The sequence below is a fragment of the Anabrus simplex genome, chromosome 1 (genome assembly GCF_040414725.1).
Source record: "Anabrus simplex isolate iqAnaSimp1 chromosome 1, ASM4041472v1, whole genome shotgun sequence".
Lineage (NCBI taxonomy): Eukaryota > Metazoa > Arthropoda > Insecta > Orthoptera > Tettigoniidae > Anabrus > Anabrus simplex.
The window spans coordinates 643,532,824-643,558,159 of record NC_090265.1 but is presented as its reverse complement, the minus strand read 5'-3'; the positions used below and the strand labels follow the sequence as shown (position 1 = coordinate 643,558,159).

The following is a 25,336-nucleotide window of genomic DNA, read 5'->3' as shown; positions in this document are numbered from 1 at the left end:
CGAAACATAGAATAAACGACTCAAAAAAAAAAAAGACGGTTGAGGCGCTGGCCTTCTGACCCCAACTTGGCAGGTTCGATCCTGGCTCAGTCCGGTGGTGTTTGAAGGTGCTCAAATATGTCAGCCTCGTGTCGGTAGATTTACTGGCACGTAAAAATGTCCTGCGGGACAAAATTCCGGCACCTCGACGTCTCCGAAAACCGTAAAAGAAGTTAGTAGGACGTAAAGCAAATAACATTATTATTATTAAACTACGTTTTTGGTATTGCCTTTTGGGGCTAAGATAATAATAATGGCGTATGGCCTCCGGAGAGGCCCGGTGCAGGTCTTTCTCTAGTAGACGGCCTATTAGGCGACCTGCATGTCTGTGAAGTTCAGGGCCCTACCTAGGATGATTTATAATGTTGAATACGCCACCCACACCCACCCCCGAGCCATTGGAATTAATCAATTAAGGTTAAAATCCCCGACCCGGCCGGGAATCGAACCCGAGACCCTCTGAACCGAAGGCCACTATGCTAACCATTCAGCCAACGAGTGGGACTGGGGCTAAGATGACCATGCGACATAGAACTTTACACATAAGAACGTCTTCTCTCAAGTAAGAAAAAAGAAAAGTTTCTTTAAAAAAAAAAAAGAAGATTCCAAATACATATTTCCACATCTGTAACATCTTCAGGTTTTGAGATATAAGTATCCGCATAAAAATAATTCAACCCCTTTATCAGCCCTTCCTCCACCCCCCCCCCCCCCCCTAAGTGGATTTTCCGAAAAAAGACACGTTTCCTTATTTTTAAAGGACATTCCAAGTACCAAGTTCCATGTCTGTAAAATGTAAAGTTTTTGACACACACTGTAGATAGATATTCCGGTACTCATTTTATCAATTCGCCTGCTTTTTCAATTCTTTTCAGTCCCTTAAGTGGATTTTCGAAAACAAAAAAATACGTGTTTATTGATAAAGAAGCTGCCAAATACCAAATATCACGGCTGTAACATCTTCAGTTTTTGAGATATTTGTATCCTCATGAAAAGAATTCAACAGCTATTTCAACATCCCTCACCCGCGAGTTGATTTTACCCCCCAAAAACGAATGTTCTTTATTTATAAAGGTGATTTCAAGTACCCATTTTCACGCCTGCAACATCTTTAGGTTTTTAGATATAAGTATCCTCATACAAGTAATTCAACTAATATTTCAGTCTTTTCATCCCCTCTTAAGTGGATTTTCCGAAACCAAAAGAATACGCATTTTTTCTTTTTAAAGGAAACTCTAAATACCAATTTTTACGTCTGTAACAACTTCAGTTTTTGAGATATCAGTACCGTAATAAAAATAATTCAACCCCCTTTTCAGTCCCTTTTACCCCCCCCCCCCACGTTAAGTGGTTTTTTCCAAAAACAACATAATACCTGTTTTTTATTTTTTAAATATTAAAAATATCAATTTTCACATATGTAACATGTTAAGTGTTTGGGAGATATACTGTAGATATGCTCATCTTAAAAATTCACGCCAACCCACATTTCAGTCCTTTTAACCCCCGCCCCCCCCCTACCCAAACCCCAAGTGTTTTTTCCGAAAACAAAATATACATGTCTCTTTGTTTTTAAAAGAGATTATAAATACCACTTCACGTCTGTAACATGTTAAATTTTTTAGATATATTGCAGATATGCTCAGGGAATATGTGTACAAATTTTGGTTGGCAGCTATGCCCAAACATACACGCATAATCTCGTTGCTGTAGAAACCTGGAGCTGATGTTTCTATGGTTACGGGAGTTATTTTCTTTATCCGATTCCGACAGCAGGGGTATTATGGTGTCAATCTCTCCATAACGGTTGGTTTTAGGGCCCGTAGGGCTTACCAAGTTTTGTTCTTTGCGTCAAGGGGCTTAAAATGAGCTTTGTCTCGTCCTTGGATGACAAATTCGATATTTTGCCTATATTAGCCTATTCTTTTTATATCTTCCGCGTCGCCCCCACCTCGAATTGTTTTGAAAATAAAATGCAGCCCATGTCCTTCAGGTATAATGTATATTTAGTAAACGGATTTTTAGAATCGGTCCAGTAGTTTCTGAGATTACCCTCCAGATAAACACACACTAACATAATTCGCACTCGTCTTATGTATGCAAACATCAAGTTCAGCTTCATAGAGAAATTTCAGTTCAGTGGGATTCATTCTCAACGCACGACGGTCTCTTCTATAACGAGACAATGTTGAGGGTCTTCTTTTCATTCACAGTAATTCCATTCCGCCACCATTAGCAATGACTAATAAACTACACACACTAAGTAAAAGCTATGTTCAGGTTTGTTTTTGTTGTTGGCATATTGCAGGTCATTTCAGTTTGTATTTTATTTTGAGGCAAACGCGAATGAAGTCCTATGAATATCCTTCGTGTTATTTAGATTCATTTTCAGTTAACTTGATGTCAATTGCAGACGAATATTAGTTTATAATAAAGTTTGTGTTTGTTTTCATTTATTATTATTATTATTATTATTATTATTATTATTATTATTATTATTATTATTATTATTACAGTGCAGGAGAAATCTCTACCGTTTAATTTCAAAATGCGATTAGCCTACTTTGAAATATATTATTAGCGTACGGGAATTCGTAGAGAGTGATCCGAATAGTAATGTGACGTGAACATTTCGTTGTGCACGGCGCACATGTTATTGCGGGGAAGTATTCAAGGTTATTCTACTGAGCCCGCCCAATATGGTGGACTGCGGTGGGCTGTATGAGACCAGTGCTGTGGGCCAGTACGCGGCCGCGTCAGAAGAGGACGGCACTGCACGGGCTGGGCTGCCGGAGCCCGTGGGTTTGAAGTGCTGCGCGGTGGGCCTGGCTGCAGGACTCTGCCATAACCCTGACATCTATCGGTAAGAATACAAATCTCAAGTGTCCCGCTATCCTGGCGGAAAATCGCCCGTACTTCCAGGCCTGGGGTTACGTGAATGAAGTTGATCCACGAAATAGCACTGTAATATTTGTCACAAATGGAAGATTGCTTTTACTCAAATAAAGTCTCAAATCGAAGGTTAGTTAAGAAATAATACGAAATATTTTATTTTAGAGAATACATACTTTACTGCCTTACAACTACTATTTCTGCTATGTTGCAGCGCTTCCGTAAGTGTTTTGTTTGTCCAACACTGTCGTTTGTGGTGTCTTCGTTCAGTGAAGTTCTTTGGTGTCGTTTTATTGATTTTTCTCATTCGATGTAATTTGATGGGCTGTCACTTCATGTGCACAAACTGATTCATTAAACGGTTTATTGGTCCAGGGATCATGCTATTTTTCTTTCAACAAAATACCCGCACTCCCATTCGTCGGTGCCAGCCCTGGACCTCAAGAAAAATAAAACGACGGCGCGAGCAGCGGAATGCAAGACATATGGACAAAGTTAACAAAAATCACAGGCATAGCACTCCCATTCATCGGTGCCAGCCCTGGACCTCAAGAAAGAAACAAAGTACGGCGCAAGCAGCGGAATGCAACATAATGGATTCCTGTTTACAATCAGTAAATACGTATATATATTTCTTGCTAGTTACGACGGTATTTCTTAATCAACCTCCGATTTGAGACTTTATTTGAGTAAAATCAATGATTATCTTCCATTTGTGGCAAATATTACGTGACAAATATTACAGTGATATTCGTGGATCAACATAATTCACATAATCCAGGCCTTGTATATTACGTAGGCAACGCCCGCAACCGTTAGGCATATTCATGTCAAAACTGCACCACTGACTCCGAGACGTGGAGTTTGGAGGCGGATGTTGCGCCTACCATGAACAGCCAGGAGAACAAACGGTTCTGTCATTTAGAAAGTTAAGATGGAAAATCCGCCTGTTGCGATTTCATGACGGGTTCAGTACTTTTGCATCTGTCTCTTGGCACAGGCCAGAGGAAAATGCAGCTTCCGCCGAAGTCCATGTTTCGCCCATGGCTGTGACAATACAGAAGCTGCTAGGGTATGGGTGGTGCTAAGTAATGACATTTGGAGCATTTGCTAATAGAGTCAATCGTACTGCAATAGCACTTTCTGGCCCAGTGAGGAAAGCAACGACAAAATACCTCATCTTGCCTACCACGCCTCATTTTGCCGCCGCTATTGGTTTTTGCGGTTTCGCTATAACCGGAAACCTCTGGTGGTGCTATGTGAGGATCCAATCAGCCTCCGCGCTGATGACCTAACAGACAAGATGCAAAACCGTCCCTCTGTATTGTAAAAGAACAGAAATTATTACAATTCTTTGGCCACGTTGTGACAAAGAAAGATGACAACCTGGACAAATTAATTGCCCAAAGAAAATGTAACGGTAATGCTACGAGGATGAGGTGCAAAAGATGAATCGATGATGATGATGATGATGATGCTTGTTGTTTAAAGGGGCCTAACATCGAGGTCATCGGTCCAAAAGATGAATCAAGAAGATTCGTGACGTTTTGGGATTCCTATGAAGAAGTACCGCTCGGAAAGCAGATCATCACGAATGGCACCAACTCATCAATGTTTCGAACAAAGCCACACGATACTCTGATAAACCCTTAGAAATTTGAATTTCACATAGTCCATTTTCTTTTCGTCAATATATTTACGTGCTTGTTGGCTAGGAGACCTTATTGTTGAACTAGGTGCTTGTCAAGCATACACTAGATTGTCTGTGAATTCACTCGGGGAGACAGCAAGGACAGCTCACTGACACAAAACATCTTCTTATCATGTCGTTGTGACAGATAATAACTTTCATTTTAAAAGTGTAGATACCAGGGTACGAAAATGGCAATTGCATTCTTAGAATCCATTATTTCCAAAGGCTCTTTTACATTGGATGCACGCTTGCGCGAGTAAAGGCTTCGATCACATTGGAGGCACGCTTGTGCAAGTAATTTGGTGGCGCGCGCGAGCACAAGCGTGCACACATATACAAAATCTGCAGGAGAACGACAGAAACAAGTGGTGACTTGTCCATCGCCGCTCACACTGCCCGCCACAAGCAAGTGCACGCTTGAGCAAGCTTGATCCGACCCAACTTCGAAACAAAAACATTTGTTTTGTAGTTGCAAACGTGCGTGATCTCAGTTGATTTCTGACCATCGAAGCAGTGACAGTGTAGTGTTTTGGAGCTCTTCAGGTGATACACACTTTCGGAAATTAGACTGCCTCCTTATTCTAGGTACAATTTTGTCCAGTATATAGTAGAAAGTGTCTTGGTATCATTCTGAAGTATTCAAAAATTTTTATCAGGCTGTCTAAGCAAATCGTTGAATATTCGTGCATACTCTCCATCTTCCTCTCTGTCCAAAAAATACTCGTTCAGCCACTCTTCCCTGATTTTCTGCTCATCCAAAAATAAACACTTTAAAACGCCTTTTTCCAAAACAATGTCCTCATCGACTGACATCTCCATTTCGACTGACCTGTTCATAATAATTAACTTGTACCTGCTTGCATTTAGCGTGAGCACACGGCTGTTCACGCCAGCTTGCGCACGCGCGCGCCACCAAATTACTTGCACAAATTTTAAACTGGTGGTGCGAGCTTGCGCAAGCTTGCACCAAGAAACAAAATAATCTGATCAAGACGTAAACAAGTGGAATCTCGCTGGTGGGTAGTTACACTGTGTGCATGTTGTATAGGCGCGCGTGCTCGTGGTTGCACCACCAATTTTATGAAACAAAATAATTTGTTTCCACGCGCAAACGTGCTGCAAGTCGATTGAAGCTGCAAAGTGCATTTACTTTTCTAAAACATTTTTCACCATCTTAACAATGGATATAGAAATTTTGATTGTCATCGTACACGAAAAACTCGCAATTTTGGATGCTAAGGATAAAAAACAACAGTAACACAAACTACATTAAGAAAATGTGGCTTGAAATAGCGATTGAATGTGGAATACCAAGTAAGTTCAAATTTTATTCAGTAATAAGTACCTGTAAGAATTATACACATTTAATCTTATCCTAATGAGTTTAACTGCAGATAGCTCATGGCTAGGGCCCGGATGTTTATGACCTAAAAATGTTATAAATATGCAAGCATTTTTGACCTGAAAGTGTATTAAAATATGATAATAAATAACACTTAAAAGTTTTTTTGGTAACATTTTCGAAATCTTCAAAATTTTGCCGCTGTTTAAATTAACATTATATTGAAACGGCGTATGGCTTTTAGTGCCAGGAATGTCCGAGGACATGTTCGGCTCGCCAGGAGCAGGTCTTTTGATACGACGCTCGTAGGCGACCTGCGCGTCGTGATGAGGATGAAATGATGACGAAGACGACACACACACCCAGCCCCAGTGCCAGCGAAATTAACCAATGATGGTTAAAATTCCCGACTCTGCCAGGAATCGAATTCGGTACCCCTGGGACCAAAGGCCAGCACGCTAACCATTTAGCCATGGAGCCGGACAACATTATACTGAAAATATGATGCAACATGACATATCTTTAATTCAGACCTGGCTTACTACAAACCGACTAAGAATTAATCATAATAAAACTAACTATATCATATTTCACAAACCATTATGTACATTTCCTCTGGACATCAACTTAAGTTTCTATGACCAAGTGGTACCTCGTGTTCAATCAACCAAATTTCTAGGATTTAGCATAGATGAGTCGCTAACTTGGGAGAATCACATCACAATGCTGTGTGATAGAATAACTCCTGCTATTGGTGTACTCAGCCGATTAAAATACAAAGTTTCTCGTGGACTGTTGAAGAGTATTTATCATGCACTAATTGAAAGCCACCTGAATTATATGATTCATATCTCGGCATGTTGCAGTAAAGAACAATTTGAAAAGATCAGTATCTTACAGAAAAGAGCACTGAAAATACTCTTCAACTTACCCACCTTAACACCAACCATACAGGTCTACCAGTATTGTAATGTGCTGTCACTAGATGGTCTTCGTAAAAAAGCTTCAGCTATTATGTTGTATAAATTGAAAAATGGTCAAACTCATTCGAACACACTTTGCAACTTGAATTCTGACATACATTCATACAGTACAAGAGGATCTACTAAAATTCACTGTAAATCATCAAAGTCTACTAATTATGGCACTAATTCTTTATGGCATTTCTCTGTAAAGTTTTTCAATAGCCTTCCTGAGCATATTCGAGAAGCCGCTAACTTACCCATCTTTAAAACCAAGCTTGTTAATTTTCTAAAAGTAAAAATGCCAAGCATATAGAGTACTGATTTAGTATACTATATCACTGCTGTTCATATTTGGTTTCTATCACTAGGATACCTTAATATTATTATTATTATTATTATTATTATTATTATTATTATTATTATTATTATTATTATTATTATTATTATTCATCGTACAGTATATTATACTTTTGTCCTAGAAGCTGATGTTCTAAAATCTCATCTTTGTTGCCAAATGTAATTAATATTATAATTATTCATTGTACAGTATATTATATTTTTGTCCTAGAAGCTGATGTTCTCAAATCTCATCTTTGTTGCCAAATGTAATTATTTGTACTGCACCATTATGAGCCTTGGCTCAGGTGCCTCTTTTGAAATTAAAAAAAAAAAGGTCCAGATGTGTATCCAGAACGTTTTAATGGTACGAGTAAATCGATTAGTCCTATTCAGAATAATATTCTTAAACATATGAATCCACTTTTGTTAATGACAGTTATCACTTTGAATATTGTTTGCTCACAGCGATGTATTTAGAAATACCCAAAAGTTTTGGTTATCCTACTGGGCATCATGCTTGTGGATGTGAACCTCATGTTATCTTTCGGCGCCGCTATTTTTTCTTGTCTTAAATGTCAAAGGGTTACGGTACAAAGGCTGCCAGTAGTTAATATACGTACAGTATTGCTTCCAAGTTCGAATTGTCCTCATTTCTTTTGTGGTCAGCACAATCTTCCTTATAAACGTGCTGCCAAAATCCATCATTAATTGCTAATATTGCGCTGCTGTGTTTTCAGGCGGCAATTATCTTTGACATTGACTTAACGTCAACGTTTTGAACTATCTCTCGTAGAGATAATATTAGCCTGCTACAACTGCTGGTTTCTTCTTCTCTGTGATATGTGGAGGACAAGAATGAAGAATATTATTCTCTTCCACCTATTAGTAAATAAATTTTAGGAAAAAATACATTTACATACATAATTATGTGGAAAGATAAAATGCCCTGCTCGGTCTGCGTACTGGCCTTCGGCTCAGAGGGGTCCCGGATTCGATTAGGTTAAATAAAAATAAAGTAAACTAATGGCCCAAGACGTGATATTGGAGTATCACGTGGTCAGCGTGACGACATCTTCAGTTAATTTCTTGGCCTTCGTGATCGGGTCCGCCGTCTCTCATATCTATCAGTTCCTCAGTGAGTGTCACGAGGCTGAGTGAAACCCCATTCCAGCCCACAGTTCTGGACTCAACATTCCTGGACGTGTCGTAAATTGAACCCGGTGGCTCCACGGGGATAGCTGAGTAGTACAGAATATATAAAGCTTTTTATAATAAATTGCTTTTAATTTGAGAATTGTGCCGGTTTGCAACGAAACTAAAAAGAAAAAGAAAAAAGAACCGAGCGAGATGGCTACGCGGTTCAAGTCACGTAGCTGTGAGCTTGCAGCGGGAGGGTTCGAACTCCACCGTTGGTAGCCCTGAAGATGGTTTTCCGTGATTCCCCATTTTCACACCAGAAAGTACCTTAATTAAGGCTACGGACGCTTCTTCTCCAGTCCTAGCCCTTTCCTATCTCATCGCCGCCAAAAGACCTAAATGATACGGCGCGACGTTAAAACACCAGAAAAAACTTTTGATATTTTTGCCCGGGTCCGCTTCCTCCCATATCAAACAGCCCCACAGTTAACCTCATGAGGGTGAGGGAATTTCGTTCTACCTCCTAACCCCAGATTGTCCGGCTCCATGGCTAAATAGTTAGCCTGCTGGCCTTTGGTCACAGGGGGCCCGAGTTCGATTCCCGGCAGGGTCGGGAATTTTAACCATAATTGGTTCATTTCGCTAGCAAGGGGACTTGGTATATGTGTCATTATTTCATCCTCATTGCGACACGCAGGTCGCCTACGGGTGTCAAATTGAAATACCTGTATCTGGCGAGCCGAACTTGCCCTCGGACACTCACGGTACTGAAAGCCATATGCCATTTCATTTTCATTTCATTACACCAGATTGAAATTCTTGGACGAATCGAGGATCAAATTCGGGAACATCGGGTAAGATACTCGAACGCAAAACCATTATCACGAAGCTGGCATAAATAAATTAAATATTCCATTTCAGAAGACGTAAAATGTACGTCCTCTTAAAATGTAGAGGTTTTTAACATAAAGTAATTAGATTTATAGGATGGATAACGGCTAAGCCAACTGGCAGAATGAGCTATGAATCTTTAGTTAACATTTCCTTGTTCGATATCGGACGCTATCTTTACACGCAGTAGAGAATTTCCGCGTGTTAATAGTTCGAGATCCTCAGTATATTTAATGGGCACGTTTAAGTACGATCTTTCGAAAAATGAAGCAGAAAATAACAACGAACTGATCTCATTGCTTAAACACATGCAAAACACATAAAGTGGAACTTAAAGATGAACAAACCATGAAAAAATTCGTACCATTTACGTCAAAGAAATGCTGGTCCCGCGGTCTAGGGATAGCGAGCCTGCCTCTTACCCAAATGCACCAGGTTTGATTGCCTAGATCTGTGGGCTAGTTCGAGATACACTCATTCTACGTGATTACAACTGAGGAGCCATCCAACGGTAATATAGCGACTCCGGTCCACAAAGCCAAGAATAATGGCCGAGATTATTCGTTGCCCTGACCATGCGCCACCTCATAATCTGCAGGTCTTCGAGCTGAACAGCCGTCTCTTGGTAAACTAAGGCCTATCAGGGCTATAACTTCCAATCACGAAAATACCGATTTGGACATTCTGTTATAAAATAACTTTCCTCAATTTTGTCGTTTTTCCTCAGTTTTCGTACTTCTTGTAGAATAGGTGGGCTTCTGGGCTTTATTTAAGCACACACTCAAAGGTCAATTGACTGTGTTGGGGTTCGATCCCGCGAAATACGAGCGCCGAAACAGCCACGTTACGCAGTCAGACAGGCCACCGGCCTCAGTAATGTAACTCACTCCTATGCTCTGTCGATCGTGACTTCACGTGGAGTACGTTGGCCAGTGTCTTTCTCCTCTTTCAACAGCCAACGGCACGTGACCATTCATTCATTAAACTAACGTTGCTCAACTTGGAGATATCCCAGTACTCCACATCAAATGTTAGGTGATTCGTACAATAATAATACTAAATACACATTCTCGAACAAAAGGACAGATGAATAACGGTCTCCTTTACGAACAAATAAAGCACAAAGTATTCATGCAAATTATAAAGAAGAGGTCGAATATCACTTTAACTAAAATTTGAACGATGTGACATTCTATAAATTAAAGCTACCGCCTGAACTACTATGACCGAGTGAGTTGACTGCGCGCAGCAAGCCATGGAGCTAGGGTCTTGCATTCGGTAGATGGTGGATTCGAATACTGCATCGGCAGTCCTAAAAATGGTTTTCCACTTCCACAACAGGCATGTCAGGCCACCTTCTTCCAAGTCCCACCCCCTTTCTATCCCACCGTCACCGAAAAACCTATCTGAGTTAGTGGCATGTTAAATTACCATATACATGAAGATAAAGCTCTAAATATATATTCCGAAATGGACAAGAACTTTCTTCTTCCTGGCCTATTTCCAGTTATCTGGGGTCGGCACTTTGTATGGATTCAGCCCAGTTTTACGGTCGGATGACTTTCCCGACGCCAACTCTATGTGGAGGGATATAGATATTCACTATTGTCTGTTTCTGTGGCAGTTTGTAGTGTGATGTGTTGTATGTGGATGTGCATCGAGCAGAACACAAACACAGGAATCAATTACACGCAGCTTAAATTCCCGACACGACCGGGAATGGAACCCGGGGTGCTGGGGACCAAAGATCAGTACTCTGACCATTCAGCCAAGAAACCGAACACAATGGATAGGGACATCCCACATTAATATGACTACATTCCGACAAGACTTCACAACTTGTCTAAATATTTACAATCTGCAAGACTTATAATCTCTTAAATTAGTATTCCAGGTGGCTGGGAAGGAAGGCATAAAGGCCAAACTATGTCGCTATTGTAGGGTGATAACCACGATATCTCGAGCGCCTGACATGAAGTAATGGCAATGATAATATAGTACTGTACACCCGAAATCTTTAGTATCTCGTGGCCAGAAATATTCATTTCAGGTAAGAAATCAGTACAGCCCTCAGAACCACCCAATACCTGCTTACACACACACACTCTCTCTCTCTCTCTCATGGGTCACATCCATCAGACGCGTTAACACATGCACACATCTGAAGAGTGAGGGGAGGTGGAGAAAACTAAGTACGAGGATATCTAGCATGAACGAAACACACGCGAAGGGGAAGGTACTTGCTTCCCGCCTGCCCATACGTCTCACTGACTCGACAATGAAGGGAGGAACCGCACGGCTCCTTCAAGGCAACAGACGTAATGTGTATGTCAACTCACTTAAGGTAAAATTCTCCAGTTTCTTTGTAATTCTTGTGTGTGAGGTCTGGCTGAAATGTTAGCGGTCTCGACTATGACCATTATCAAATGACATTGCGCTTAACCACTGTAAGAAAGAATGGCCCTTATTTTCGTCAATATAGGCCCTGTTAAATACTACTACTACTACTACTACTACTACTACTACTACTACTAATAACACTTACGATAATAATAATTTTTATCCTTGAAAACCAAAGTAGTCCGCCTCTGTGATGTAGTGGTTAGTGTGATTAGCTGCCACCCCCAGAGGCCCAGGTTCGATTCCCGGCTCTGCCACGAAATTTTAAAAGTGGTACGAGGGCTGAAACGGGGTCCACTCAACCTCGAGAGGTCAACTGAGTAGAGGAGGTTCGATTCCCTCCTCAGCCATCCTGGAAGCGGTTTTCCGTGGTTTCCCACTTCTCCAGGCAAATGCCGGAATGGTACCTAACTTAAGGCCACGGCCGCTTCCTTCCCTCTTCCTTGTCTATCCCTTCCAATCTTCCCATCACCCCACAAAGCCCCTGTTCAGCATAGCAGGTAAGGCCGCCTGGGCGAGGTACTGGTCATCCTCCCCAGTTGTATCCCCCGACCCAGAGTCTGAAGCTCCAGGACACTGCCCTTGAGGCGGTAGAGGTGGGATTCCTCGCTGAATCCGAGGGAAAAACCGATCCTGGAGGGTAAACAGATCACGAACGAACGAAAACCAAAGTAAAATAACCTGGCATTAAATAATTATGATTATCACAGACGCAAGGGCGTTTGGAAAACTTTTCCTATGAAGTTATTGTCAAACAATTAAATGCCATCGTATTGGGGTGGGATTACATCGTGCACACTTCATCGCAATTGAATTACACTTAATTCATTGTTTTTCTTGCTTAGGAAAAGCTAGTATAGCCAGAATGATTAATAATAATAATAATAATAATAATAATAATAATAATGGCGTATGGCCTTCGGAGAGGCCTGATGCAGGTCTTTTTCTAGTAGACGGCCTATTAGGCGACCTGCATGTCTGTGAAGATGAGGGCCCTACCTAGGATGATTTATAATGTTGAATACGCCACACATACCCAGCCCCCGAGCCATTGGAATTAACCATTTAAGGTTAAAATCCCCGACCCGGCCGGGAATCGAACCCGGGACCCTCTGAACCGAAGGCCAGTACGCTGACCATTCAGCCGAGTCGGACATGTTTAACCATGGAAACATCTTAATCAGTTCTCGAAAAAATGGAGTTGGGAGTGACCTCCGAGTGTGCAACGTCGCAAACCACACCTTCTGGAAGACGAACACATGTGACGTTGCCTTGGTTACTTCTCCTGCATCCTCAGGGTTGGACAAAATCTTCGTCCAAACGTTACCTGTTTCCTTTTCCACCCGGAATTCTTGTGATCGCGATTATACTACAGGAGCCACTCGCACCGTCAAGGTGTCACTGGAGAACTCCAGGTATCTGTGATGACAAGAATATCCTATCTTATTTCCTTTCTCCCAGTGACACTGGAACCTCTTCTTCAGACAGGTGTATTTGCTAATAGATTCTTTCGATATCAAACCTCATGAAGGGTCATCATAGCTTCAGAGCTAACCATAATGAGGAGAGAGTTAGTTATACACAGAGTAGACACTACGCGCAACAAACGCTTCACCAAAAAGTACTCTATGATAATCAGGAAGTCTGCGTCACTTCAGCAACGTAGTCTCGTGACAGAGACAACTCAGTTTTCTTACGTAATTATCATGGTAGCGTTGACATCTGGTTACATCATAGTGGGGCGGGCGAACCGATTGACACAGACTTCTCACCAATGAGGCCGTAGTTCGAATTCCAGCCAATATATGTAGGCTTTATGAAACGCAGTCATGTTCTTGTGGTTCGGATTCCATGTAAATCTGGAGGTCTCGTGGCTAAGATCGCGATATTAACAGCCACACAAAACTGTAAGCCTAATTTGTTTTTCTTCGCTTTTTATTCCATCTGTATGTCAAGACTTGAGCTCGAAGTCTGACCAGATCCTCAAAAAGCACCACCAAAGATTATGTGGTTGGAGAGAAACCGCAAAAAGCGATGCGGGCGTAATAATGAGGGAAGCAGTCTGCCATTGCTTTCCTCACTTTATTTCATCACAGTATGCAAATTCTTGAAATTCGTAATCATTAATCCACATTAATCAGCGAAATTATTAAGTAATTCACCAAAAGATGGTCTCTGCTCTCACGTAAGAGGAATTTTTAAAAAAATGCAGAGCTTCACAAGATGGAAGACGAGAACCACCATTTTTGGAACATTTTGGAATAACTTACAAGTAGAAAAATGCACATAGGAGCAAAAGAAGCAAATGGCAAGGACAAGAGCAGGAACCCCAACTTCTGGTCATCCGTGACTATAAGAGAAGAATCATCTCTTCTGTTTTCACAATCGACGTGAAATATTTAATTCTAGACAAGCTGACGTAGCGGCTACCCGCCGTTCACGGCGATAGTTTTGTGGCCTAACTGCAGCAGTAATGACATCCAGTGGAGATGAGTGGCCTTAATGAAGATACAGCCCTAGCATTTGCCTAGTATAAAACTGGGAAACCATCTTCAGGGCTACCGATAGTGGGATTCGAACCCATTATCTCCCGAATGCAAGCTGATAGCTACCACGAATCAAACCGCGCGGCCACTTGCTCTATGCAGAAGAGAAAAAGCAAACCTCGACTAACACCAGTCAGTGTAACGTTATTGTTGGGCAGGTTTTAGGGACTCAGGACAATGCAGACCAGGGATGGCAAACTTTTTCCTACTAGCGTGTCAATTACGGTCTTGTTTATTACAATTTACTGTCTAGTGTGCCATCGGTTACTTCCCTTTAAAATCACCATGAACGTCCCCCATTTGGCTTAATTCAGGTATTAGATTGCATTATATATAAATCCATTTGATCGAATGTTTCATGACTTTATTTTGCAAACGTCACTGAATATTATTCAAAAACAGGTAAATTTTAAGATTAAGATGTACTTTTGCTTTACCACAGAATTAATTGTGACATACAGTATTTCTTTATTGAAGCGATTTTCGATCTATTTATTACGTGTTAAAAATATTAAAATATGTTAGTATGTTGTCCGACACGCCACAGAATTCGAGGTGACATGTGTTTTAGGTTCGCCATCCCTGATGTAGACAATCACATTTTGTTTTCTTCCGGCTCAGTGTTCTTAAAGCATTCGAGATTTAGACTTCCAAACCCTTCTTTGATTATTCCTTTTCCCCTTATTCTTCGAGTGATCGTTCCCTCATGATTTTCTTCTCGTTTCGATAGTCTTCATCATCATCTTCCCGATCAATACGGGATAATGCTCACGCGATTTTTCAGCTTACAATCACAACCACCACCAACGTCAGCTAGATAGCTTTTACCACGAATAAGCTATGTTTCCACATCAGCGATGCTCGTCGTTGATGGACTTAGCAGTAACAATCTAAAGTCATGAATACCTCCACGATTATAGCCAATACGGTGAATATGCATCGGCCATAAACTATTTAAAAAAAAATTCTGTCATATTTGTTACGTACACGTTTTATATAGAAATAATATTTCCGGACATATTCCGAAGGTTGTGAAAAATTTAATAATCGCGAATATCTCCGTAATAATTAATCGTAAGGTAAAAGTGCAGAACATTTAAAAGGATCGGAAATAATATTTTAACACAACTTCTATAACGTAGTACAGTATATAGTTTTTCGACACAGTTAATGTTCACGAAGAAATATATTTCCTGATTTTGTCCCCCTTAATATTGCTCTTAATATAGCCTAGTGCACTCTCCGGATATCTCTGAACTTAAATACCGAATTTCAAGAAATTCTGTCACTCCATTTTTCCGTAATGTTTACACACCCACACGACAGACAGACAAAAATTGAACTGAATTTATTTTCAACTTTTGTATCAATCAATCAATCAATCAATCAATCAATCAATCAATCAATCAATCAATCAATCTGCATTCAGGGCGGTCGCCCAGGTGGCAGATTCCCTAACAATCGTTTACCTCATATTTACATTTATTTATAATTGTTTACCTAGCATTTCCTTAAATATTTTCAACGAACTTGGAAATTTATCAAACATGTCTATTGATAATTTATTCCAATCCTTTCCTCCTCGTCCTATAAATGAATTTTTGCCCTAATCTGTCCTCTTGAATTCCAACTACTTTTAAAAGCTCCACTCAAACTTATTCTTCTACTTATGTCATTCCACGCCAACTCACCGCTGACAGCTCGAAACATACCACATAGTCGAGCGACTTGTCTCCTTACTCCCAAAGTCTTCTCAGCCCTAAGTTTGCAACATTTTAGTAACTCTACTCCTTTGTTGGAAATCACCCAGAACAAATCGTGCTGCTTTCCTTTGATTTTTGTTCCAGTTCTCGTATCAAGTAGTCCTGGAGCCATACGCTAACTGCGGTCTTACCAAAGACTTATACGTCCTCTCCTTTACATCCTTACTATAACCCCTAAACACTCTCATAATCATGTGAAGAGATATGTAAACTTTCTTAACTACTCCTTAATATGATTACCCCAATGAAGATCATTCCTTATTTTAACACCTATGTACTTACTTTGTTCCCCATGAGGGACTACCACCCCATCAACACAATAATTAAAACTGAGAGGATTTTTTCCTCTTGGTGAAACTTACAACTTGACTTTTCATCCCATTTACATTCATACCACATTGTCTGCTGCCCATCTCACTACATTGTTTAAGTCCCGCTAAGTCGCCTACACCGAGATAAAAAAGAAGTATGAAGACAAAACTTGAAATGTACAGGCACAATTATTTTATTGATACAGACGTGTATTGAGAAAGGGCAACAGAAAAGTAGTAGAGTTCAGAGAGAGAGAAAAGGAGAGGTCAATTTAAGAATATTTGATGAATTATGCGCATAGTGTGTGCCCGTAACGATTAACAACATAAAAGTTACATTACACAAAGCAACTTGTATAACGGTAAGTATTATTACAATCTGGCGCAGAACATGCCCACCTATTTTTCCTCCTAGAGATGAAATTTTTCACCTCCTCCCCGTTTTATGACAGGTACACAGCAATATACTGAAATCCGGCATTGCCAAATTAATATGGACGCGATACCCTTCAGTCAGTTCACACTGTGCCCTGCTTAGTAGTGTTGTAATCCGGGTTTTATTATGTGGCACGTGGGTCTTGTTACTTAGGGAAGGGGATGGGAAGAGGTCGTCTTGTTTTTGAGCTACACTATAATGAAGAAACTACATTTTATATCGAAGAGAATCCCACTGTCGGCAGCCCTGAAAATGGTTTTCCTTGGTTTCCCATTTTCACACCAGGCAAATGCTGGGGCTGTACCTTAATTAAGGCCACGGCCGCTTCCTTCCCACTCCTAGCCCTTTCCTGCCCCATCGTCGCCATAAGACCTATCTGTGTCTCGGTGCGACGTAAAGCAAAATATATATATATCGAAGAGAAATGAGATCAACTGCATCAGCGTGATTGGCAGGTTCTCTCATGCGGGTATTTCGAAGTTCAAAATGAATCTAAGTGAATACTTCAACTCAACCACTGGGACGTACATGTGTTACGCACTTGCAAGCTGCAGCAGTGACTTGCCACTACCTTTCACTGACGTCATTTATGATTCCACTTTTGCTCTTTGAACAATTAATCTATGTCAATGAACAAATTCCAAACTGTAAGAAAACAATCCACGGAATGCAGACACACTGTCACGTTGATGGTCAAAACTGACGAGTGTGCGTTCAATTCTGCCTCAATCAAAAATAATTTACTGATGTTAAAATGCCGTTATTTCACGGCACTTTTACTGGCGAATAAGGAGCTGCCTGGCCGAGGCGGTAAAGCGTTCACGGTTCGCCCGGAAGGACGTGGGTTCGAATCCCCGTCAGGAAGTCGTAAAAAATTAAGAAACGAGATTTCCACTTCCGGAGGTGCATATGGCCCTGAGGTTCACTCAGCCTACACCAAAAATGAGTACCAGGTTAATTCCTGGGGCCAAAGACGGCCGGGCGTAGAGCTAACCACTCTACCCCATCACGTGCCGAGGTTAACAATGGTAGAAGCTTTTACCTTCCACTCCTCCAAGGGCCTTCATGGCCTGTACGGAGGTGACTTTGCTTTGCTTTTGCTTTAATAGCGAAAAAACTAAAACATTCAGAACAAACATTCTGATTTTAAAAATTCTATCATACCTTATAAGATTACAAGAAATATGTGAATTTTATTATCTTGACCAAGGTTCTCATCTTCAGATTGTGTAGGAGGCAATCGAGAGCTGTTCGTTTTCTTTAATTTGGTCGGATATGCGCTTTTCAATCCATAAATTTGCTCATCGGTTAATCTGATGCTACATCACCTGCAGCAATAAGATCGAAGATCTTTAAATCCTATGTGGCACATTAAGCCCAGTGAAAGGTGTTGGTCCATCAAGACAATTGCTACCCAGAGCTAATGAAGGAAAGTAGCAATAATCATTTTAAGAAAAGGATAGCGTATTTATTGTAACGATATAACTGGTGTACTTCATCTGAAAATGAGTCTTCTGAGCCAAATGATCGGGATCTTTTATTGACTCATGCAAAATACACTTACAGTTCGCTTTTCTGCTGGATAGGTTTATGCCGCACAGTACGAACATATGGGCTAGAAGCACATACACTTTTCTTCAAATGGCAGACGAACTAACTTTGTTACTTTTAGAAATTAAATAGAAATAGCTTATAATGAACACAAAAGTCCGTGTGTCTGTGACATATGGCTCAGAACTTCTTAAGAATACCGGTATGTTTGTTTAAAATTGGTTTTACGTCGCACCGACGCAGATACGTCTTAAGGCGACAATAGACCTAGGGCTAGGAGTGGGAAGAAAGCGGCCGTGACCCTAGTTAAGGTACAGCCCCAGCATTGGCCTGGTGTGAAAATGGGAAACCACGGAAAACCATATTCAGGGTTGCCGACAGTGGGGATCGAACCCACTATCTTCCGAATGCAAGCTCACAGCTGCACGTCCCTAACCGCACAGTCAACTCGCTTGGTAATAGGATATTCAGCCACAGATTAATATTAGACAGTCTCGTTCTTTTACGACTACTCATGGCGAAGAATGTTTTATAGTTCTGGACAACAGTAGCATGAATGTTCTCTATTTCGTTTAGAGACTTCTGGTGTTCTATTACAAAAAACACATTAAATAAATATGGTGGGCAGCGAATCTGATTCGTTCGGACGTTACGATTCATTTTCACTAATACAGATAATTTTGAAGATGCTTATAGCATAACATATAGCCAGACAAATGCAAGTATTGAGACGTACTGTACTACGAGTAGTTCTTACATATTCTACAGTACATTCACATTTTGACCATTCTTAATTGTAATTTAATAACACGATGAAAAGAAAACATATGGAACGTATCAATGACAATCTTAAAATGGAATGTGAAATTTAAAGTAGATTTGAAGTAAGTCTGGGTAAAATTTGTTCCCATTCGAAGTAGAATGAGTAGTTAGTTTCACAGGTCAGGATTATTAAACAGAAGGAAGGCCGTCCGGAAGTTACCTAAGGAGAGGGTTGGACGTACCGTGTGCCTCTTCACATCTCAAAGATGTAATAATAATAGTAATGATACTACACTTATTACTTATCGTATGGCTTTTAGTGCCGAGATTGTCCGAAGACATGTTCCGCTCGCCTGATGTAGGTCTATTTGACACCCATAGGCGACCTGCACGTCTCTATATGTAATTATGATTATAATGAGATAAAGGTCTGTCGAATAACACTAATGGGTAAGGTTACGTCCCAATCCGACTAAAACGCATCACCATCAAGAGAATCATATGCCCCCCACTCCATATGAACACTGCGGAAAGGTTTAGAATCTCAGGCTTTTCCTTCCGGCCAACATTCCGACAGTAACATATTTTTTCAACAACGGGATTTGAACAGGCTACCTACTTGGCGCTTTAACGATCATGAACACCAGGCGGGAAATAATAATAATATCAATACCAACCTTATCTGTCGCTCGATATTTATCGCTGCGGTTCATAGTCGAGTAATAGAGTAGGGGGATGAAAAAACATACTCTTAACTGGTATGTTACACATTTCACAGTAAAATATAGAGGCAAGTGCTGCCAAAAATCCCTTAATCTTTCCTTATTTTCAATTCCTGGTTTAAAATATGAATTCACAGAAGCGTAAGTACTTATTTCCTTTACCAGATAAAATATATACAACGGTATCTTATTAACTTCCATACCAAAGATAAAGCCGATATAGTCTCTACTGCAAATCCGAAGAGATAATCAGGCAGCATTCGTCCTTCATACATACATTAATATCTAACTCCTTTGAACAAAAAAGTTATAAAATATAATAATAATAATAATAATGTTATTTGTTTTACGTCCCACTAACCACTTTTACGGTTTTTAGAGACGCCGAGGTGCCAGAATGTTATCCCGCAGAGTTCTTTTACGTGCCACTAAATCTACCGACACGGGTCTGACGTATTTGCGCACCTTCAAATACCATCGGACTGAGCCAGGATCGAACCTGCCAACTTGGGCTCAGAAAGCCAGCGCCTTAACTGTCTGAGCCACCAAAAGTTAGTTATGTACAAGATTTATCGTTATTACTCATGGTAACTTAACTCCATGTTCTGTGCCAGTCTTTATCGAGGACTGCCTTGAAATCGGGTGGTCGCTGCTGCCAAATGATAAATACAAAGATGTTTCTGGAATAGCCAATAACGATAAGATATCATACAGTATCAGAGTCTCTAGACACATTGGCTGATATCATTTGGAAGTACTGTATGATATACTGTACACACAACAAATTTGCTACCACAGGAAGGACAGTATAATTGTTTATTCAACTATTGCAAAATGAAAGAACGGATAAGCGTTTGAAATAATAGGAGTATCTATAATTGGCAGTACCGGTACTTAAGTATGTTCGTGCAGACCTACTAAAAGAATCTTGACAACTATTTGTTGTAAAGGCTATTCAGAACTTTTGAATCTTAGATTTCAATAGCTTTACATTAAGTTATACGAGAAAGACTGTCTTCCCATTAATGAGCAGGATTTTATACACTTCAAACTTCAAGGTCGAATTTTACGTAACGCTTGCCTCATTATGATTCCACCACAATCACATCTCTTCGGGACTATCTGTAACTTACACAATAATTGTACTTTCTCTGCTAGAAATACCATTTCGCTTCTGGTCTTTATATATATTAAAAAATGCACGGTGAACTAACACCTAATTCATTGACAAAGGTCTGATTTCGCCGAGAGGTAAGTTTCTTTAAAGATGAAAAGGTAAACACACAGCAAGTCAATAAGGTATTGAATTACAGCGCGTCCCGTTATCACAATGTCAATTTTATCGAACAGTGCAAGGGTATGGATCGCAAACCGTTATCTGGGTCAAGTTCAGAATTACTTCAAACATCGTTTCGTAATAAAGACAAGAAATTAACCACTGCAGTATCTTCAAGGACTTCGTCAAGTAAAATACCATCCCAGGTAATTTAAAATAGCAACTCTAATACCTTCCCACGTAAAGCTGCATTTGTTTTTCGCGCGCTACGGAAAGTTACACAACAAACCAAATTGAAGTGAACGGTGGAAATCGCAAACTATATAGCGACCACACTAATATAAATAGTTATGACACTACAGCACATAACATTATTTATACATAATATAATGAAATAAATAAATCAAGAACCAGCGCGTGATTTTTGTTTGATGACACAGATAAATTGATTAAATATCAAATAATTATGACTCCTTACACTATCACTTACCAGACTTCTGGTGATATCCAGAAAGTGTTGGCGCACCACTATTCTCTTAATGACACTTCATTATAAACTCATTTTGCTACACATGGATAACCAATAACGCACTGAGACCACAAATATATTCTCTAATTAGATTAAATTCTACACAAGCCCGAAATAAACTCATCATGCCCGATAGGACTAACTGCTGGTGCCATGCACGTAAACTACTGTCGGGCGTGACGTCAGTCAAGGTTTTTGTAATAGTGCGTTGTTTACCCGTGTAGATAGCAGCACCATTCAAAGTTTAAAAACTTTTCTTACGAGCAAGAGCGGTTACGCGCATTTTACAAGATTGCTTCTAAACTTGCGCCATTTATAAATTACACGAATTAGTTCTAGCTTCGCTAATAAATTACTACTAAATATGGAAACCATCTATAAGGTCACGCAGAATTTACCTTGAAATATTTCTCATTGTTAGATCAACTAAGGAATAGAGTGCGCAAATTTAGATAATTCCAAATACAAGATAAAGAAATCACAACGCAGTTGTAAAACAAAATTATGATACTCTCAGGTTCGCACTTTCAGCATGATACAATTTTTCCATGAACTTTGTCACTGTACTTGTTTTCTCAGTTCAAGTGTTACTAGGTGTCCAAAATCTCATTTTGCTCCTTAAAACAGCTCACAGATAGGTCGCCAGTCCAGTCTGTTTCGCTTCCTATTACTTATAACAGTCCTTTTCTACATCTTTCCCGTACAGCTTCCTTTGGTCAAGTCTTACTCCTTTAGGATCTCTGATGCAGTAGCGACTGCCCCCCCCCCCACTTTGTGGAGAAAAATACATTTTATTCCATTTTAGCCGCCTGAAATGGGGAATCATTTTCAATTTTTTATAAACCCTGTTGTCTTTTCAGGTATTTCTTTCCTTTAATTTATTCAATTATTAAGAAACATACTTAACGGAAACACGCACAAAATGTCCTTCGTCGCACCTAATCGAATTCTACAGCGCCACGGCAAATAGCGGAGACCCGTGGAGCAATGTGTAGCATGTTCTGCGACGAAGGGTAGCAGGGGTATACTTATGCCAAGGCCGCACGCATTCGTCACTCACTCAATGTGTCTGTGTAGTTCTATCTAGTGTCTGTTACCTTGTTAGTGTGTGGTTTCCGATTTTCACACCACGTAAATGCTGGGGCTGTACCTAGTTAAGGCCACGGCCACTTCCTTCCCATTCCTATTCCATCGTCGCCATAAGACCTATGCGTGTCGGTGCGAGTAAAGCAACTAGCAGAAAGTTAGTGTGTAGTCAAACATTAATTACTTTGTGTAATCACGCCGTACTTCTATTTAATTGTAATAGATGAGGTAAATGGTTCCTCTGGTGAAAGTTTTATTGTATAGTACGATTATTACCGCACTTACAGTACGTTAGTAGACTTTCAACATTTACGTCTCTCTCAAAATTCGCCGAGAGAGCATCAAAAACCATTTTAAAGCATTTTTTTCATTTCTGATGTCTACACCTCCCCCGCTATATCCCATGGACCCAGATCATTTTGTTGTCCATACATTTTTGTGCCCCCCCCCCCCACTTTTAATTCCCAATCGCCGCTACTGCCTGATGCGTCCTCATCCCGAGGTAATGCAGCTCTTTTAAGGCACACCCCCATTGGAAGTGAGCTGCATATACCATTTCAACCACATACCAGCCCTCCTGCCATTCTTCAATTTCGGGCAGTACCGCGAATCGAACTTGGGCCCCCAAGGACGGCAGCTAATAACACTAACCGTTATGCTACAGAAGCTGACAGAATCTCTGATGATATTCGGTTTGCAAAGCACAGAAAGACTAATTCCCCTTCCATTTCTTTCACCTAATCAATCAATCAATCAATCAATACTGATCTGCATATAAGGCAGTCGCTCAGGTGGCAGATTCCCTATCTGTTGTTTTCCTAGCCTTTTCTTAAATGATCGCAAAGAAATTGGAAAATTATTGAATATTTCCCTTGGTGAGTTATTCCAATCCCTAACTCCCCTTCCTATAAACGAATATTTGTCCTCTTGAATTCCAACTTTGCCTTCATATTGTGATCTTTCCTACTTTTGAAGACACCACTCAAACTTATTCGTCTACTGATGTCCTCCCACGCCATCTCTCCGCTGACAGCTTGGAACATACCACTTAATCAAGCAGGTAGTCTCCTTTCTCCCAAGTCTTCCCAGCCCAAACTTTGCAACATTTTTGTAACGCTACTCTTTTGTCGGAAATCACCCAGAACAAATCGAGCTGCTTTTCTTTGGATTTTTTCCAGTTCTTGAATCAAGTAACCATGGTGAGGGTCTTTTATCCATCTTTTATCCGTATCCCTCTTCTATGAATAATGTCAAAAGGTGTTGATAATTCAGTGCTTGAAAGCAACAAACAGCACTATTGCTTATCCTCTTCGGAGTTGAATCAAAGTAGTGACTGTTCACTATTTTAAATTCTGTATAATTATTCTTGCTATCACCATACTTTTAAATATTTTAATTTGCCTCTTTATTTATCTAGCTGAAAATATTAAATTCAAACAGTTCAATTTTGTTTTCTCAATTAAGTATAAACTACTTCCTAGATCTTTAAGATGGTTGTTAAAGTAGTTGTATAAGTTTGCAATATCTTGAAGTAGGCCTACCTCATACATACCAGTACCAGTACCTAATAGTTTGGCAAAAACTTAATATTTCTTGTCTCCAATACTTGAATGTCATCTCCATTGCCCCCTTAGGTGCCTTTAAAACGGTCAGTATTTTTTTTAACAACACTGTACAATCATTCCATCACACTCATCAGTTCGTGTACCGTTGGTGGAAAAAACATTTCTTCATCAGAATATTGGCCGAGTGGGTAGGAGAGGTGGGGGTGTACAATTTTTAATCATTCAATTGTGTGCCAAATGCCTGCATTCATTCCAAACCACAGTGCTCATATGGAGTGAGGTCAGATGGCGAAATTAAGCCTAGAGCAAACTCTGACAGGAGCTGGCCATGTGCTGTCACTGGATTTCACCCTCTTCCTACCTCATTATCATCCCACATCCACACGTGCAGGTCATCCGTGAGCATCCAATAGAAAGATCTGCACCAAGTGGGCCGAACATATCCTCAAACACTTCCGACACTAAAGCCATATGATAAACAAAATAAAACCACTCAAATGTCACATGTAAATTCAACATTATTATAATCATCATCTTCCTGGTCTTTTTCCAGTTATTAGGGGTCAAAACTAGATGTGAACTTGGCCCAGTTTTAGATCTGGCTGCCCTTTCTGATGCCAATCCAATGTACAGTAGAGGGATGTACCGTATTCACTATTACTTGTTTCTGTGCTGGCTGGTAGAGTGATGTGGTTCATATACATGAAGAGGAGTGTATTAGGAAAAACACAAACACCCAGTCCCCAAGTCTTTGGAATTAACCTGATGCAGTTGAAATGCCAGACCCTGCTGTTTATACAGGAGTCCAGAGCCCCTCTGAAATTTCCTCAGTCCTTTGGAAAGTTTGATACAGACCTATTTGTGAATACTTGACGTTGCAAGCTGAAGTCTCTAGCTGATCAATTTCCATTGGAATTGACATTGTTTGTAGAATCAAATAATACATTAATCACACAACCTTATAATAAACATTTAATTTATACCACAATTTAGAAATGATCATAAACTTCTGTTAGCAGTCTGCGAGCAGGTAGTGAGCTGGAAAGGAGCTGGATAGTGAACCTTTTCATTTGTTATTCAGATGATAGGGG

General features: G+C 40.2%; 1 protein-coding gene across 2 annotated transcripts in view; it reads right to left on the bottom strand.

Annotated features, from left to right (window-relative positions):
* Window positions 1–21,713, bottom strand: part of cyc (basic helix-loop-helix ARNT-like protein cyc) — an 816,156-nt gene extending 794,443 nt beyond the window's left edge. For both annotated transcript variants that reach the window (XM_067135751.2, XM_067135753.2), the window contains exon 1: window positions 21,556–21,713. The gene's annotated coding sequence lies outside the window, so the exon portion shown is untranslated. The remainder of the gene's footprint in view (window positions 1–21,555) is intronic.
* Window positions 21,714–25,336: the final 3,623 nt, after the last annotated feature.